The sequence below is a fragment of the Silene latifolia genome, chromosome Y (assembly GCF_048544455.1).
Source record: "Silene latifolia isolate original U9 population chromosome Y, ASM4854445v1, whole genome shotgun sequence".
NCBI classification, from domain to species: Eukaryota; Viridiplantae; Streptophyta; class Magnoliopsida; order Caryophyllales; family Caryophyllaceae; genus Silene; species Silene latifolia.
The window spans coordinates 435,000,121-435,020,496 of NC_133538.1; the positions used below are offsets into that span (position 1 = coordinate 435,000,121).

At 39.8% G+C, this 20,376-nt stretch overlaps 1 non-coding gene across 1 annotated transcript; it reads left to right on the top strand.

The window, feature by feature from the left end:
- The first annotated feature begins 10,957 nt into the window (after nt 1-10,957).
- Nucleotides 10,958-11,064, top strand: LOC141635156 (small nucleolar RNA R71). Its single transcript, XR_012539860.1, has one exon. It is a non-coding gene; the product is annotated as a small nucleolar RNA R71 (small nucleolar RNA).
- The last annotated feature ends 9,312 nt before the right edge of the window (nt 11,065-20,376 follow it).

Consider the following 20,376-nt stretch of genomic DNA (forward strand, 5'->3'; position numbering starts at 1 on the left):
CAATGGTTCTATTCCCTAGAGCACAAGAAGATTGCCACCTGGGATGACGCCGCAATCGAGTTCGCTAAGCAATATACGGATAATGCTGAAATCCAAGTCAATATGTGCACTCTAGAGGTTCTTACCCAAAATGAGAAAGAAGGCTTCACCGACTTCCTAAGTAGGTAGAGGAAGACCAATACACACCTTGTCGAGCATCCTGATGAAGTTATCCTTGTGGAAAATATCGTGGATAACTTAAGGCCCATTTACGCTAATTACTTGAGGTACCAAAACATTAAAACCTTCAAAGACTTAACTGTGCTAGGGACAAGAATTGAGGATGACATCCATAAAGGACTCTTGTCCAAAACGGTGGGTCGTGGATATTAAGGCTCGACGAGCCGTTCTTATGGCTCTACTAGCAAGACTGATGAGGTTAACCTTTTTGAATCATCAAAGAAGAATAACCCCCAAAGGAAATTCACAGACATTGGTGACACGTACTCCAATGCTTTGAAAAGACTAATGAAACAAGGTAAGCTCCAACCCATAGGTCCTACACCTGATCCAGAAAAGAAATCCAAGTTCTGGGACGAAATTCATACTGCGAATATCATAGAGGTAAGGGACACGATAAAGAGAAATGTTACAAGCTAAAGCATATCCTTCAAGATATGATCGAAGATGGTCGCCTACCCATACCTCCTGGAGGTAAGCCTAACAATACTCAGAATTCTTTTGGAATTCTGATGATTACAAATGAAGAATCTACCTTAGATTGTTCAGATCACACCTCATTTCTCCAGTCGAAGATGAGATCCATGCATTAGAAGATGAGGGGAGTTACTCCACCATTTCTCCTACCATCACCGACTTCGTTGCATGGGCAAGGAGTGTGAATAGAAAAGTCTCAAAACTAGAAAATGTAGTGGCATCCCTCCGAAATCCAAACACCACGCCTAAGGAAAGTACGCCACTAAATCTTTCCTGAAGTTTTACGATGCAAGAAGTGGTAACCGTGGTTGATGGCCTAATCGATCAAATAATCCACTTAGAAGCTGAAATCATCAGGTTGAGAGAGCTTGCTACTGTCAACGGAATATGGGCCAATGATGATGAGGATGAATACCTCCCCAAGGACCACCTGATCAAGACCACCTTACTCGTTCAGGACGTCCGTATCAAAATGCCTCTCAGAATGGTCCCATAGCTAATGGTCCAGTTACTGGCACCAACGTTGTCACACCAAATGATGGCGAAGATACGTCTACTGACCACTTTCTAAAGCAATTACAAAAGACAAAGGCTGATCTTTCAGTCTGGCAACTAGTTGCAAGTTCCTTCCCTCATCGCCAAGCTCTACTGCAAGCCTTGGCTAAGTTAAACGTGGCACATAACTCTACATCTGATGACGTGCTCAACTTGGTCTTCCAAGATTCAACTAAGCTAAGTAACCCACTTACTTTCTCGGATGAGGATCTGCCACCTTTCGGCGCTAGTCACAACCTGGCTCTATACATTACTGTCATTTGTTTAAAGAAGAATGTGCCAAAGACTTTAGCAGATGATGGCTCTGCGGTCAACGTCATACCATTAAAAACAACATATAAGTTGGGCATGAAAGAGTCAGATTGGACCCCTACTAACCAAGGTGTTCGCGCATACGACGGTACTCGACGCAAGGTAGTAGGACTAGTCAACCTCACCATAGCCATGGGGCCGATTGAGCAAAAGGTTAACTTTCAAATAGTGGATATCGAAGCATCATTCAACATACTTCTGGGAAGGCCTTGGATTCACGCTTCCAAAGCGGTAACATCCACCCTCCACCAAAAAATCAAGATTCCATTAGATGGCAAAGTAGTGACGATCACTTCGTCACCTATTAAGGCAGTGATAGAAAAGATGACAAGCAACCAAGTAGTTACAGACCCAATATACGAGCTTGGGGGCTTCCATAGCATAAACCTTGTAGAAAGTGAACTGGCACTCTTGTACCTCAATCCATATTCCAATCTAGTGGTTAACCACATAATCAAGTCTCAGGGACACTTCCCGGGAATGCCACTGAATCCTATCCGAAGAAATACCTTTGCACCTTACAAAGAAGGAAACTCTCGAAGGATACCATTAGGATTGGAATACTGGTCGGTGTATGGATTTCGGTTACTTGTCGTTAAGAGTTACCTAGACCAAAACAATATTTATAACTTCATAAGCAACTCTACTTTTAGTAAAGAGGTAAGTAAAGGTCGGATCCCAAGGGACGGGTATTGATGTAGGATTTTCGATTGCAAGTGGTTGTGTCTAAGGGTGTCACAATTTGGGTTGAGGTAGGAGATCAACTTAACTAAATAACAATAAAAACAAAATAGTGAAAGCAAGCAAGATGATTAAAATGAGATGTAAACAATTGATTAAAAGCACTAGGGTGTCATGGATTCATAGGGGATTCATGGGATTTGATCATACAAACATATTCTCCACTAGATGCAAGCAATTATTGTTGTGATGGGATCGAGTTAGTGTATATCTTACAATCCCTAGGAAGGTTTGTGTCCCTGAGCCGAATAGATTAGATTGTACAACACCTACAAGTCGACTTAATCATCCCTATCCAACTATATGCATGGTCTAATGAGACTCGAGTTGGTTTATGTCTTACAAGTCTCATTAAAAAGGTAAGTGATGGGTAAAAAATGCAAGGATTCATAGGCTCGCATTTCATCAAACATAACATGTGCATAAGTTGAAATCACAACAAGCAAGCAAATTAATTATGAAAACAAATTAGATTAAGCATGAATCAATCCCCATGTTGGTTTTCCCTAATTCCCCATCAACCCTAGTTAAGGAAACTACTCACTCATTATCAAGTTTAACATGCTAACAAGGTTGTCAATCATACTAGCAAGGCAAAACATGATGAATAAATGAAGATGATTAACAATAATTAAAAAGGATTAAGAGAGAATTATACCTATAAAGATGATTCCAAATAATAAAGCAAAGAATAATAGAAGTACTTGATGATTGATGGAAGGTTGTGAATCCTCCAAATAAACCCAAATAATCTTCTAATTACCCAAAATAAATGATGAACAATAGAGAAATTAAGGAATGATTAAGAAATGAGATTTGTATTAATGCTAAATTAAGAATTGATTACAAGATTAAGAGAGTATTAGGACTTGATTAAGATCCTATTAAGATGACACGATAATCTAGCTAGGTAGTACATTGGGGTATTTATACTAGATATTAGGTACAAAGATTAGGGTTACTAAGGGCTTAAATGACTATTAAGATCCTTAAGAAAAGTTGAGGAAGTGCTCCTCTCCAAAGAGATGCTCATCTCCGTTTTGGTGGTCTTCAAGTAATACGCTCGTCCCGAGCGTCTTGGCTGAGGGACGGTTTGTTTTGGAGCAGAATCCGAGCGGATTGTGGGTCGGGACGCTCGGATCATTTGGCCTCAAGACGAGCGTCTTAGCCTCGGGACGCTCGGACTGTAGCAGGGCGACACTCGTCCTGGGCGCTGCAACGCTCGGATTCCTTCACAATCACTTCTCTTCTTTTCTTTCTTCAACAATCCTCGGGGATCTTGTTGGAGATGCAAGGATCCTTTCATCATTGCCTAATCTACTTTATTATCTACATAGGACTTCTAGCATTGTCTTCCCTTTGATGCTTGGTCATTGAATTCGATCAATTTAGCTCCATTTTGCTATGAAAATGCAAGGTTTGCACTCCTTTCCTATCAAGGGATCAAAACCTCAAAGAATATACAAAACGAGAAACTAAAGATAATAAATGACTCAATTAGGCACTAAAAAGTATAGGAACGAGGCTAATTCGGGGACTAAATATGCTCAAATATGAGTCACACCAAATATCCCCAAACCGAACCTTTGCTCGTCCTGAGTAAAGAGGTGACAAAAACTAGGACCCTTATTCAAACTAAACTACTAATATAGCCGATGTGAGACAATTAGCGGGTCTCACTCCGCCCCTTCAACTCACAACAAGACAACCATGAGGTAGGATGCCTTCTTGCAAGGCAAGGTGGGGCTTGCCAAAATGGCGACACATCCAAGCATTAAAGCACACAAAGCAAGCAATGGATGCATCTACAAAAATGAATAACCACTTTCCTCATCTAAGTGGCGGAAATTATCTAAAGGGGAAGCAATCTAAGGGTACACATTCCATTATAGATATGGTTTCTTTAAACTACTAAGCCTAGAAGGATACCAATAAATCACCTCCAAGTTGTGTCAAGATAGGGTACCTTTGTCCTCAATTGTTAAATGCTTTCGTCAAGAGTAGACTCCCTATGGTGTTAGAAACACTAGAGGATCGCAGAATTCCCCTCCTTGCCTAAACAAGAAGAAGGGTCGTCCCCTCTCTACCATGCACAAAAGTGGATACGATGGAAAAAGGATCATCAGAACTTGAGTTTCATATGGGAGTTTGCTTTTTTTTTTGTTGTTATTCCCCCCAATTTATGGAATTTGACATTTTGAGAACACTTTATTTGCCATTTCTTTTGATGTTTGACATTTTCAACACTTGACAATTTTTCAACTTTTTCTTGCATTTCTTTTTGAACATTTTCAAAGCTACCCCATTTGTAGGGAGGGTGCTTATTTTTGAAGCATTAGAAGTCTATTTTTGTTACTCCTCTTTTCTTTTGATGCAATTGCAAACTTTTTGACTTTTCATTTCATTTCTTGAACTCAAATTTTGAACATTTTTTGTGCCCATTCCCTTTGATGACAAAATGTGATAGAACATGGATGATGGTTGCATGGTTTCAAGGGTCACCTTGGAATAAACGGTAGCCAAGGAGTTATCACACCACAAGGTACTCTTGACTAGGCTTTAATCCATGGGTCAAAGAATACTAGCATGACAATCCTAGGGTGTTTTACAAGCATTCTAACAAGCAAAGTCTTAAGAAGAAAAAGTATCTACAAGGGCCTTATATACACTTGTCAAGATTCCCAAATAGACGGTTTCTCAAAATTTTTCCTAAATGCAACTACATGCTATGATGCAACTAACATATATATATCCTAATGCATATGCTTCTACCAACTATTATGCCAAATAATCTAAATGCAATCCTAAATTCACATTGTTTATACCGCATCAACTAAAATAAAGCCACATAGTCATTAACATAAAGAGGAAAAAGGAGATTGGAAAGATCATACCATGCGGTCTTCAATATCCTCATGTCTCGGATGTGGCGTAGTCGATCAATGTGAAAAAGGATAAACAAACACAATATATACAAAATAATATATATAAGACTACACTACAAAGGAAATGAACATGTTTTTGGATTTTTTGAATTTTTCAATTTTTTATGGTTTTTATGATTATGAAATAAAAAAGACATGTTTTTGTATTTTTCAAATTTTATCATTTTTGTTTAAAAAGTCATGTTAGAATTTCCCATCCCCATACTAGTATGTGTATTGTCCTCAATGGCCAATACGATAGGAAATTATGCAATCTATATGAAAATGAATGATTTCTAAGCTAAATGCAAACTATATGACATATAAACAAGAGTGAATGCAAACTAAGCTATGCTATATGATGCATGATTTTTGTTATGTTGGAGATCATAATTTAGATTATCTCCCAATGCATATGCATAAACTTTCCAAACTAAAATAGACACTATTTCTAATGTCAAAAATTGGGGGAGTTCATGCATAAGGATGCTATGCATGAAACTACATTTGTCATTTTGGATTTTGAATGTGGGAGCGATAAAAGAAACACCTCAATGTGGCCCAGGTGTGAGTCCTTTAGTTGATGCTAGGACTCAAAATTACGATCAAGATAAAAATTATATGAAAAACAAGAGAAATAGACAAACCTTAAAGGAGGTGTAGGAAACTCACACAGTAATGTGGTATCCTCCCAAGAGCTTGCTAATCCTCAATCTTCACCCATGGCGTCATCACTATCATCTCCATCATCACCAACTTCACTAGAATCATCATCAACCTCCATAGATCCGGAGTTATTATCACTTGCACTTGTACTTCCTTATTCTTCCTCACTACCCTCTTCTTCTTCTTCTTCTTCTTCTTCTTCTTCTTCTTCTTCTTCTTCTTCTTCTTCTTCTTCTTCTTCTTCTTCTTCTTCTTCTTCTTCTTCTTCTTCTTCTTCTTCTTCTTCTTCTTCTTCTTCTTCTTCTTCTTCTTCTTCTTCTTCTTCTTCTTCTTCTTCTTCTTCTTCTTCACCTTCTTGTGCACCACTCTCAACAACAACCATCTCCTCTTCACCCAAGCTACCACCTCTAGAAGCACTAGGAAATAAGATTTCCTTATCCGCCCAACTAGGCAAAGGACAAGATGGGTCAAGAAGTCCTTGCCTAGCAAGATGTAGGAGCGGCGGATATTGTGCTTTATAAGAATTGACTTTATCCTCATAAGCTTGCTTGTGCATTTCTTTCATCAAGAGAGTCAAGTAGTCATTCCCCGCCTTAACATTTTCGGGTTGAAATTCATGGTAGGTGAATGGGTAAGGTGGGGTGATAATGGAGGAGGAGGGCTCGGCAATGTCTTCCCCTTGGTGTTGTATAATATACTTACTCGGAGAGTGGGAGAAGGTAGTTTGGCCTATGAACATTTAATCGGCAAATCTTGCTTGGCAATGTGAAGGATTTAGCATCTTTTGTTAACCACCCAAATTTGTCATCAAGAGTATCATTCGTGACCCATTTGAATTTTTGAACCATGGTGGCTAGATCAATGATATGGTCTCCCTTAACCGGTTTATAGGTGTTATCCTTGTTGAAGTTCCGGTTTAAGTGTTTTGCCAAATAAGTTACCAAACCTCCATTAACAATAAAGCCGTGCCTTCTTTGCCATGATCGACTTTGAGCCACCTCTCAATCAAAAGTTGAAGAATGTTGTACTTTTTGGTGAACTCTCTTCCAATGTTCAAGGTCGACTCGAGATAAATATAGTCAAGTTCGGTGAAATGGTTCGTTCCCTTCCTAGAAATCAAAGTATGCCCAACAACTTTGTGCCATCCCTTATGCCCGGATGATGGACAAAAAGAGCACGACAATCATGGTAAGATGTAAACTCTCTCCCAGTAATATCCTTCCATAAGGGAGTGGGATCATACTTGGTAGGTTTCTTCGTGTAAGTCGGGTCATTGCTAAGGCCAAAAATTTCACCAAACTTGCGAAAAGACAATTTCCTATCAATATTCTCGAGACGGAATTCAATGTTTGTTCGGGTCTCCACCTTGGTGACTTTCAAAGAGCTTAAGAACTCTAAGGTGAGGGATGAGTAAGTCAACTCTTTCATACCAAACAAAGTACGCAACCCCATGGACTCGAAAAAGGTCTTGGTTTGTTCTAAGACACCCAATTTTGACAAGGTCTCTTGGAATATGAATTTGGTGGGTAAAATAGATTTCTTAGCAAAGGAAACAAATTTCTCCCTATGAGAGTCGGAAGTGAAAATTACCTCCGGATAATCATCTAGTTGTTCAAGAACCGGAGTAGAAGTAGTAGCTTCCATAGGAGGAATAGACTCTTGAATTTCCATTCTTTGTGGGACGCTCGGATTCTCAGTAAGACTAAAAACTTCTTTTTCCAGCTCTCTCAGGACGAGCATCTTCTCAACAGGATGCTCAGATTATATTCAGGACGAGCGGATTCCCTATGGGCCGCTCGGATTCTCCCTCTACCATACGAATTCAGGTCCATCCGTGGGTATTTCATAACCCGTGTCATTAACTCTTCATTTCTTTGGTCTTCATTGTGGGGGCACTTCGAAGGCTTGGATAGCCTAGGCAATTGCTATCCCCACACTATGTCAAAACACTACACATCAATAATCACATAAGTCCCTCCCTCACTTTCTCTCAAAATGATGAAAATCTTGATCAAGGCATAAAAATACAAATCCAAAATTGACAAAAATGCAATACAATAAGTAAAATGCAAGTTAAGGGGTTAGAATATTTACAAATGGTGGTTTAGGGAGGACTCCACCAAACTCTCATCCATAAATGAGATGTCAAGGGGCATAGCCAAGGTGTTGTTGTTGTTGCTCAACACCTTGAAGAAGTAGTCGAAAGCTTGTTCATTGTCATGATAAAGATCTTCAATAGACCTTTGCACTTGTTTTTCTTCATTGTGGTCTTGGGTAATAACATTACCGATATAAGGATTGAATATCCACTCAAACTCATCATCCCAAAGACCGCATACTTCATCTACTTATTCTCCAATAATATCACGAGTTGATGAGAACAACTCCTCTTTCTTCTTGTCATTATGGCCAATGAGGCCTTCCTCTTCTCTTGTCATGAGTGGTGGTGAGCTATTCAAGCTCTCATTCTTGTTGAAATATCCTTGTTCCTTGGACAGAGCATCTTGGAGGTTACCCATTTTCTTCTCCCATATGGGTGGTGATTTTTTACCCATAGCTTGTTCTTTGCATTGGAACGCCAACTTCTTCCTATCACCTTCTCGGCTATAATGATCAACCATGAAACACGGCTCATGTAATCGGGCAGCTCTCATTGTCTTGCCAAGATTAAAAGTGATTGTTTCATCTCGCACTTCAAGGGTGAGTTGATACTGTTGTCAGGTACCAAAAATAAAACCTAGCTACTACTAACAGAAGTCAGCGGTAAGTAGGGTCGATCTCCACAGGAAGGTGGTCACTATCTACTTGTCTATTCGGTCTGTCTAAGTCACAAGTTGGGGGTTTTGAGTTGTTTGACTAAACTAAATTAGATAAAGCAAGAGAAATAGAAATGAGAGGAATTAACAAGCAAGGGAGAGAGGACTAGGATTTCGGGTCATCAATGAACGTCAGTCAATCGCAGTGAAGGTCACAGATCAGTCGATGTGTCGGTCTAAGGGGCAATGAATATCTCCTTTCGGTCTCAGTTCGCCCTAAAATGCTATTAGCTTAACTTTCGCCCTCACTAAAGCATCCTATTGTTCACTGCGGGTCTCACCCCTTCTAACCTTTCGGTCTAGGTCAAGGCTTACCAAAATTAAAAGGCTAATTGCATCGATTCAATCAGCTAGATACAATTAAGGGCAGTGATTAACAACAAAGACTAAAACAACAACGACCAATCTATAAACTAATTAGCAATTAACATTTATCCATCGAATCACCTAATCCTAGCAGAGAAATTAGCTAGACATAATAAAAGTAAGAACAAAAGCAAAGGGGAAAGAAAATAAACATTAAATAAAATGAGAGAAAAGGGAAAGAGAATGTTACAGTGGAAGAGATCCAGAAAATAGAGAGAAAATAATATCCAGCACTAAAACAGTTGACAAGAGAGAGAAGAGAGTTCTAAATGACTTCTCCCCTTCCTATTTATAAGAAAAATAGGATTTTATTTAACCTAATGACGGATTAAAGCTAAAAGCCCGAGCCCATAAGAGAAACCACTCGATCGAGATGAACAACTTGCCAATTCTTACCGGTACATCTTCCCATACCCCTAAAGGTGTCTTTGTTGATCGATCCACCATTTGAAGCATGATATTAGTGCACTTAATCTCTCCTATTCCTAACCTTTTGCACACTAAATATGGCATGACACTCACACTTGCCCTAAGGTCACATAGAGCTTTGTTGATTGTGGTGTCGCCAATGGTACATGGAATAGAGAAGCTTCCCGGATCCTTTAGTTTTGGAGGTGAACTTCCTTGTAGAATGGCACTACTAACCTTAGTGAAAGCAATAGTCTCAAGCTTCCGGATGGATTTCTTCTTCGTAAGAATGTCTTTCATATACTTTGCATAGGCCGGAACATGATTGATTAATTCCGTAAATAGAATTGAGACTTCCAAGTTTTTCACAACCTCCATAAAATTTCCAAGTTGTTCATCAAACTTAGGCTTAGCTTGACGACATGGGAATGGAAGTCTAATCACAATAGGCTCCTTCTCTTTAGCTTTTTCTCCATTCTTCTTTGAAGCTTCTTGAATGATGGGTTCTTCTTCCTTAGAGTTTTGCACAACTCTTTCCTTATCACTAGTCTCCACAATGTCTTCCTCAATTTGCTTCTTTGGCCCCTCATAGCTTGTACCACTCCTCAAATGGATGGCACTCACCGATTCATGTCTTGGGGGATTACTTTGAGGTGGTAATTGCCCCTTTTGTCTTTCAGAGCTAGAAGATGATAATTGAGATATTTGGGTTTCCAACATTTTGGTGTGGGCTAGGATGTTGTTGATGGTTATGTCTTTTGCTTGAATATCTTTTTGCATTTGAGTGAAAAATTCTTGTTGGTTCTTTTGCATTTGGAGGACCGCTTTTTGAACATCAAACCTTGATCATTGGATTGATTTTATGGAGTTTGATTTTGATAACCTTGGTTTTTGTTCCAAAAGGGTCTTTGAGCTTGGTTTCTCATTGGAGGTGGGGGGTTTGTTGTTTGAGGGTTTTGAACATTTTGGATTTTGTATGAGAGGTTGGGATGGAATTTGGTGTTTTCATTGTAATAGTTGGAATAAGGGGTACCACTCTTGTATGCTTGGAAAGCATTCACTTGTTCGCTTGTTCCCCTACATTCACTTTTGTCATGTCCCAAAGTTCCACAACTCTCACATACTCCACTTGGAATTGATGAAGATGCCACCATGAGATTCACATGTTGCTTAGATGATTTGGAGGCTTCTTCAAGCTTAGCCATGGCCTTTTCAAACTTCAAATTAATGGTATCAATATGAGCACTAAGTTGAGCACCCAATTGAGTAATAGAATCCACTTCATGCTTTCCTCCTCCAGTAGCCTTTCGAGGTCTACTATATTGTGAGTTATGGACCGCCATTTCCTCAATCTTGTCCCATGTTTGATTATCGTCAACTTCGGTGAACATACCATTTGATCCTATATTGAGAATGTTTCGGGAGTCTTCATAAAGTCAATTCCAAAATTGTTGTACCAAGAACCACTCGCTAAGTTCGTGATGAGGACATGATCGGCAAGTATCCTTGAATCTGTCCCATGCTTCATACAAAGATTCTTCATCCCTTTGTTTGAACCCGGTGATTTGGGCTCTCAACATGTTAGTCTTCTCCGGAGGATAGAATTTCTTGAGAAATCAAGTACGAATTTCTTCCAAGAGTCAATACCAAGAGTAGCCTTATCTAGGCTCTTTAACCATTGCTTCGCGGAACCAATCAAAGAAAAAGGAAATAAGATCCATCGAATTTGGTCTTGAGTAACTCCGATTTGAGAAATCGCATCACAATAGTCACAAAAAGTCTCCATATGAGAATGAGGGTCTTCACTAGGCATCCCCCCAAATTGACTTCTCTCAACTAACTGTATAAATGCGGATTTTGCAATGAAATTACCGGTTAAATGTTGTGGTGTGGGAGTACCATTTGGTAGGTTCTCCTCGGTTGGTACGGAATGTGATGAGAATTTAGGCATTGTGGGTTGATTTTGTGGTTGCTTATGTGTTGGGTTATCCTCTCCTTCTCTTGCAAAAGGGTTGATGAATTCAATGTTATTTGGTTGAATGTCCACAATCTCACCAATACCTCTCAAAGTATTCCTAGCAAGTCTTCTATTGTTGGTCTAAGTTCTTTCAATTTCAAGATCAATGGGTAACAAGTTACCTTGTGATCTCCTAGACATGCAAAATATCAAACAACTTGAAAATAATAAGAACAAACCTTGAGGAGTTTGACTTCCCCAAGGTAAAGAAAGACGCAACTAAAAACAATCAAAGAAAATCAAATCAAGTTAACACCGTCCCCGGCAACGACGCCATTTTCGGTCGGTGTATGTATTTCGGTTACTTGTCGTTAAGAGTTACCTAGACCAAAATAATATTTATAACTTCACAAACTACTCTACTTTTAGTAAAGAGGTAAGTAAAGGTCGGATCCCAAGGGACGGGTATTGATGTCGGATTTTCGATTGCAAGTGGTTGTGTCTAAGGGTGTCAGAATTTGGGTTGAGGTAGGAGATCAACTAAACTAAATAACAATGCAAACAAAATAGTGAAAGCAAGCAAGGTGATTAAAATGAGATGTAAACAATTGATTAAAAGCACTAGGGTGTCATGGGTTCATAGGGGATTCATAAGATTTGATCATACAAACATATTCTCTACTAGATGCAATCAATTATTGTTGTGATGGGATCGAGTTAGTGTATATCTTACAATACCTAGGAAGGTTTGGGTCCCGGAGCTGAATCGATTAGATTGTACAACACCTACAAGTAGACTTAATCCTCCCTATCCAACTATATGCATGGTCTAATGATACTCGAGTTGGTTTATGTCTTACAAGTCTCATTGAAAAGGTAAGTGATGGGTAAAAAATGCAAGGATTCAATGGCTCGCATTTCATCAAACATAACATGTGCATAAGTTGAAATCACAACAAGCAAGCAAATTAATTATGAAAACCTATTAGATTAAGCATGAATCAATCCCCATGTTGGTTTCCCCTAATTTCCCATCAACCCTAGTTAAGGAAACTACTCACTCATTATCAAGTTTAACATGCTAACAAGGTTGTCAATCATACTAGCAAGGCAAAACATGATGAACAAATGAAGATGATTAACAATAATTAAAAAGGATTAAGAGAGAATTGTACCTATAAAGATGATTCCAAATAATAAAGCAAAGAATAATAGAAGTACTTGATGATTGATGGAAGGTTGTCAATCCTCCAAATAAACCCAAATAATCTTCTAATTACCCAAAATAAATGATGAACAATAGAGAAATTAAGGAATGATTAAGAAATAAGATTTGTATTAATGCTAAATTAAGAATTGATTACAAGATTAAGAGAGTATTAGGACTTGATTAAGATCGTATTTAGATGACATGATAATCTAATTAGTACAATGGGGGTATTTATACTAGAGATTCGGTACAAAGATTAGGGTTACTAAGGGCTTAAATGACTATTAAAACCCTTAAGAAAAGTTGAGGAAGTGCTCCTCTCCAAGGAGATGCTCATCTCCGTTTTGGTGGTCTTCAAGTAATACGCTCGTTCCGAGCGTCTTGGCTGATGGACGGTTGGTTCTGGAGCAGAATCCGAGCGGATTGTGGGTTGGGACGCTCAGATCATTTAGCCTCAAAACGAGCGTCTAGGCCTCGGGACGCCGGACTGTAGCAGGGCGACGCTCGTCCTGGGTACTGCGACGCTCTGATTCCTTCACAGTCACTTCTCTTCTTTTCTTTCTTCAACAATCCGTTGTTGGAGATGCAAGAATCCTTTCATCATTGCCCAATCGACATTATTATCTACATAGGCCTTCTAGCATTGTCTTCGCTTTGATGCTTGGTCATTGAATTCAATCAATTTAGCTCCATTTTGCCATGAAAATGCAAGGTTTGCACTCCTTTCCTACCAAGGGATCAAAACCTCAAAGAATATGCAAAACGAGAAACTAAAGATAATAAATGACCTAATTATGCACTAAAAAGCATAGGAACGAGGCTAATTCGGAGACTAAATATGCTCAAATATGAGTCACATCAGATACAAACCCACGAAAGAAGAAGCTCTAGAAATGCTCACATAGTTCCAAAACCTTAAGAACGTGGGAATCCAGATGCGACCCAACCTCCCTACCCTAAATGGATACTTCGTTAGAGAAGGGAGTCAAGAATACTTCTATGGGCTCCCCGAACCTTAGCACTACAAAGGAAGGCAACTAGCTGGAATCGAGATCTTTCGCGATTGTTACTTCATTCCTTCAGAAACGGTTCCTACCGTCAAAAATAGTCAAGCTAAAGAAATATTACAAGAGGGGGAAGGGGAACCAGTTATAGAGAACACTGAACCCATCAACGTAGGAACCGAAATAGAACCCCAGGAACTTAGGATATGGACAACCTTGAGCCCTACCGAGAGGGCTTGTTTCATAGACCTCCTGCACGAGTTCAGAGACGTTTTTGCTTGGTCCTACAAAGACATGCCAAGGATTGACAGGGACATTGCAGAACACAGAAGTCCAATCAAACCAGGTTTCAAACCTGTAAAACAGAAGTTTTGTCGAAGGAGGACAGAATGGGCTCTTAAGATCAAAGAAGAAGTCGATAAACAATTCAAAGCCGGGTTCATCAAAGTTTTGAGTATTCAGACTGGGTAGCCAACATAGTACCCGTACCCAAAAGGATGGGAGAATCTGTGTTTGTGTTGATTTCAGAGACTTGAATAAAGCGAGTCCCAAGGACGACTTTCCTCTACCACATATCGACATATTGGTGGACAATACGGCAGATCACACATTGTTATCCTTCATGGATGGGTACGTGGGATATAATCAGATCAAGATAGCCATAAAAGACATGCATAAGACTGCCTTTGTTACTCAATGGGGCACCTATTGTTATACTGTTATGCCATTCGGATTAATCAATGCCGGAGCTACGTATCAACGCACTGCAACCACGCTCCTACATGACATGATGCATAAAGAAGTAGAGGTGTACGTAGACGATATGATTGTCAAATCCAAGGATAGAGAGGGGCACATTGATAACCTTCGCAAATTCTTCCTAAGACTACGAAAGTACAACATGAGGCTCAATCCTTAGAAATGCGCATTCGGAGTAACATCAGCCAAGATTCTGGGATATGTCGTTAGTTAACGAGGAAAAAAAAATCGACCCTTACAAAATCAAAGCTCTAGTCGAAATGCTACAATCTGAGACAGAGAAGGAGGTTAGGGGATTTTTAGGCAAGGTGCAATATATAAGTCGATTCATATCGAAACTTACCATGATCTGTGAACCCATATTTAAAAAGCTAAAGAAAGCAGATCACACCATATGGGATGACGACTGTAAAAAAGTGTTCGACAAAATCAAGGAGATACTAGCCAAACCACCAGTGCTCATACCTCCTCAACGAGATCAACCTCTTGGTTTATATCTCATAGTGACCGAAAAAACCATGGGGGCTATGCTTGCACAAACCGTCGGAAAAGAAGAGAGAGCTATCTACTACCTTAGTAAGAAGTTCTTAGAGTATGAATGCAAGTACACACCACTCGGAAAGACATGACTCGCTCTTGTGTGGACAATAAAGAAGCTACGCCATTACATGCTTAGCTACTCCGTCAAGGTGTACTCCAAAATGGATCCTGTCAAATACCTCTTCGAAAAACCCGTTCTCAATGGACGCTTGGCAAGATGGACCTTAATGCTCTCAGAGTTCGATCTCAAATACGTACCTCTGAAGGTTATAAAAGGGCGTGCCGTTGCCGAGTTATTCGCAGATAATCCCATCAACGACACTCAAACAATAGACACATGGTCATTTCCAGATAAGGATATACTCCAAACCAGTTTAGACTCTTGGAACCTTTATTTTGATGGCGCATCAAATCTAAGAGGATTTGGAATAAGAGTATTTCTCATTTCTTCTGAAGGTGAGCATACACCACTCTCTGTTAAACTCGACTTCGAGATGACAAATAACGTAGCAGAATACGAAGATTGCCTCATTGGGCTACAAGGGGCAGTAGGCTTAGGCATTAAGAATCTCCAAGTTCACGGAGATTCATCCTTATCATCAACCAAATTACGGGATCTTGGAAAATTCGAAGTGAAAGTCTAGCACCCTATCAGGCCAGGATAGACCAAGTTTCCCAATTCTTCGATCAAGTGACTTTTCTACACCTACCTCGAGAAGAAAATCAGTTTGCAGACGCTCTTGTAAAACTTGCATCTCTGATTAACATGCCAGACAATAAGGTAGAAATGCCTTTATGCATCAAACGATGGTCAGAACCAGCCTACGTGCACCAAATCATAGATGAAGAAGAAAACCCAGGGGAACCTTGGTTTCAAGCTATTCTAAACTTCAAGCTCAATGGCACCTATTCGTGAGATATGGATAAGAGAGGACAATGTGCTATACGCCTACTCGCCTCTCAATACACCCTTATGCAAGGAGAATTGTATAAAAGAACACCTCTTGGTGTAGTCTTGCGTTGCCTTGATCATTCACAGGCACATAAAGTGATGGAAGAAGTCCATGATGGAGAATGTGTCCATCACATGAGTGGACCAATGATGGCAAAGAAAATCACGCGCCTGGGATATTAATGGACCATAATGGAATCCGATTACATCAAATATGTCAGATATTGTCACAACTGCCAAATCTTCGGGAATGTGCAACACATCCCTCCTTCACTACTCTACACCTTGATATCTCCTTGGCCATTTTCTGCTTGGGGAATCGACATCGTCGGGAAGATCACCCCAGCCGGAACAGGAGGTCACTGTTTCATTTTGGTGGCTATCGACTATTTCACCAAATGGATAGAAGCAACATCTTACACTAGTCTCACAGCCAAGAACGTGGCAAAGTTCATACAAACCAATATCATCTATCGATATGGTTGTCCACATGAGATCATCAGTGACAAAGGGTCACATTTCCAGGCTGAGACTGAACAATTTCTAGCCAAGTACAAAATCAAACACCACCGTTCTTGGCCATACAGACCACAAACTAATGGCGCAGTGGAGGCAGCCAACAATAATGTTGTCACAATCCTCAAGAAAATGATCGATAATTATCGAGATTGGCCAAGTAAGATACCATTCGCCTTATGGGGATATAGCACATCCGTTAGGACGCCCACTGGGGCTACTCCTTTCTATTTGACTTAAGGCATGAAAGCTGTGCAACCAGTTGAGCTAGAAACCCATCCTTACACATTCTACTCGAAAGTCAGATTCCAGAAGCCGATTGGAAGAAAGATAGATATGAAGAACTCATCCTCTTGGATGAACGAAGATTTCACGCATTACATAATGTGCAAACATATCAGGCACGTATCAAACGAGTCTTTGATACGTGCATATTGTATAGTCTTTTTAGCCTATTTTAGCATGTATTTCTACGCATTTTTGTACTATTTATATAACATTATGCCCCGAATTGGCTACTTTGGTTCCTTTTGTCCATTTTGTAGAAAAGAACGCGAAAGTAGTGGAATCGTACCCTTTTTCGTCCTTTTTGCATGCATTTAGAGGAGACGGGATTTTTCCAAGAGTGAGATACTGTATTGGGAAGCGTGAAGGCACGGTTTACGAGGCAGTTGGGCATGGATTTGAGGTGAATTGAAGACAGAATACTCGATCGAGTGGTTTTGTTACTCGATCGAGTGGTTTTTACATCCCCAGTTGATCGATCGAGTACTTTTCTACTCGATCCAGAAGTGCTATAAAGAGGGGTTACTCGATCGAGTAACTATTCTACTCGATCGAGTAGATCTTATGGAGTTTTGCTCGATCGAGTGGTTTTATTCCACTCGATCGAGTGGTTTCTGCTGGCGTGGGATTTAATTAGCCCGTGAACTTATTTTATCTTATGGACTTAGTTTTTTTTCTATTTAAGCATTACGTTACTAGGTTATTAGCATCTAATTTTCTACTATCTTTTTATCTATCATTCAAGACTGCGTACTATTTTCTCCTTCACTGTAACTTTACTTTGGGATTTATTTCGCTCGGATTTGATTGTTCTTTACGCTGGATTCGCACGATTGTAATCTCTTCCTCTTCTCTTAATAATAATCAATCGTTTGTTTGCTTTAATCGTTTGTTTCACTTCGTTTATTCCTTTGCCCTAATTTACTTTTTTTGCAATTTATTTATAGTTTTAATATGTTGAATGCTGGTTATTTATCTGCTGTTAGTTTTGATAGTATTAATAGCAATATGAGTAGCTAAATCTAAGTCATGTTGGGATTAGGGGATCTACGCTAGAAATGTGACGATGTAGTAAATAGGTTAGATGAATTAATTGTGAGATTCTGTCACCATAGCAATTTAATTGTATTTTACTGACTTAGTTGAGTGCACGCTTCTGAGCCATCCCTTTGATATGGCTAAAATTAATCCTAGATCAAAAGATTGGACTAAATAGGCCTGCTATGAACAGTAGACTACCCTGACGAGGATGAAAGTTAAGTTAGTGGTAATTTAGGATAGAAAGTAGACCGAAAGGACCTTTCCATATTTGTCTCGCATTAATTTGTCTAAGTTGTTTACAGTTGAGTCACTGGACTACCATAGTGAACCGAAATCCTGACATGACCTTTCTCTATTTGATAGTTTAAATCTATTTTCCTGCTTTTACTGCTCTTTTCTCTACTTCTCTTCCTTTAAACCTTTAGTTTAGAATACAATTCAAACAAACCCCCCATTTGTGACCAAATAGACGGACTTCTACAGATATCTTGCCTCCCTAAGGAGATCGACCTGACTTCGCTAGCTATATAGTTAGTCTAGTTAGTTTATTTTTGATAGGTACACGACAGACGTATCAAATTTTGGTGCCGTTGCCGGGGAGGCAATTGCCCTATATGTCTTTGTTTCATTTATTTTATCCGTCTTAGGGAATTTTTATTCCTTGAGGTTGTTCTTATTAATTTTCTTTCAGTGTTGTTTATGCCCAGGTCAGACAGGTTTGAGTTAGTTTCAGCTGATTCAGAGCCAGAGAGACTATTCAGGCATAGACTCCGTCTGCAGAGAAAATCACGAAAGGAAGACTTGAGTACTTTCGAGCCAGAGCTACATCATTCTCTTTTCGCAGAAGACATTCCTATTTTTGCCGATCAACAAGTAAAGATGCCAAAACTTTCCAGTCATTCGGTGCCTAAAGCATCCTCAATTCCAAAGGGTTTCAATCTCCAGACTGAGGATGGGAATACATTCGACATCCGTCCTTCCTACATCAATCTGGTAGAAAGAAATCTCTATAGAGGTGTGGCAGGTGAAGACCCGAGGAAGCACATGGAGGTCTTTACAGATTACTATTCTACTATCCCCGCCACAAAGGGGGTAACTCAAGACAAGATTAAGGAGGTTTTGTTCCCTTTCTCTTTGACCGACTCAGCCAGGGAGTGGCTGACTGATTTGGACCGCACAACTGTAGGGGTTACAGATTGGGAGTCTCTTTCTCTTGCCTTTTACAAGAGATATTTCCCTCCACAGCGCACCAATCAGCTGAGGGCCAAGATTACCAGTTTCAAGCATGCTCCCGATGAGACTTTATATGAGGCGTGGTCCCGATTCAAGAAATTGGTGAGGTCTATTCCTCACCATGGTTTTGACCCATGGTTTATATCTAACCAGTTCTACAATGGGCTGTATGATGACCACAGAGCCATACTTGATGCGTCATCTAATGGGAGATTCCAGGAAAATACCGTCGATGATAAGGGATGGGCCCTTATTGAAGAGATGGCGAATCATAGTTCTGAGTATGGAAACCCGAGGGATGATATTAGAACAGTTCATGCAGTTGATAAGCAGGTTGTGGCTCAGCTAGAAGCCATGAATGCTAGATTTGACATGTTGGAGTTACATTCTGCTGGGGAGCCTCAGACGGTCCATGTGCTTACTAGAGGGGAGACCGTCACATGTGAGAGGTGTGGGAGTAATGATGGTCACACTGCTATTGGCTGTCTTATGGAGAAGGAACAAGTCCTTGCCTTTCAACAATATAGGCAAGAAGGGGGTTCCTATTACAACAACCAAGGGGCAGTTCATCCCAATTTGAGGTGGACTAGTCAAAATGTGCTTAATCCTACCCCTCCTCCGCACCAGCAGCAGTCGTATGTTCCTCCACATAAGAATCAACAAGGCTTTCAGAAGCCTCCTTCCTTCCCTCCTACAAATCACGGAGCATCATCTTCTGGAGGGGTGAGTGAGATTGGTGAGCTAAAGACTGTTGGGGCTGGTTTCCTTTACAGTTAGTGCAAGGACTTATAAATCTCTAAAAGGATCAAAGGGTATACTTTTGTATTATAATCAGTTGGTCCACGTTTATCAATAACGGTTGGCTTGCTAGATAAGTTTGACGTTATTGTCATACAGATGGCGGTGATCAACTGGTCCCTAAAAGTCACACCTATAGGATACGTTTGAGAGATGTGACGGTATGAAAATACGATCATGTTGATGCCAAATTGACTAAGCGGTTAGTCGAGTTATTTGACTAGTAATTAGTCAAAATGCGATGTTGAGATATTTTATTTAATACGGATTAAATAAAATGGGCTAAGGCGAATTAAGCAGTTAATTCGTAAATTAAATATAAACGATTATATTTAATTAATGTATATTGAATTAATTATACAATATCGTCTGTGTCGGACATGTATTAATATTTCAGCTAATCCGTGTTATTAGTTGATATTTTAATAGCCGATAACCGATGACGATTTATAATAAAACCGTGTCATATACATTTAGCATTTTACGAGCCGGACCACGAGTTAAAATTAAGAGGAAGTGGAAGCCCACTTCCCCATGAAGGGCTCGGTTTGGCCGAATGCAAAGGACAAAAAGGAGAGCATCTCCTTCTTGTAAACC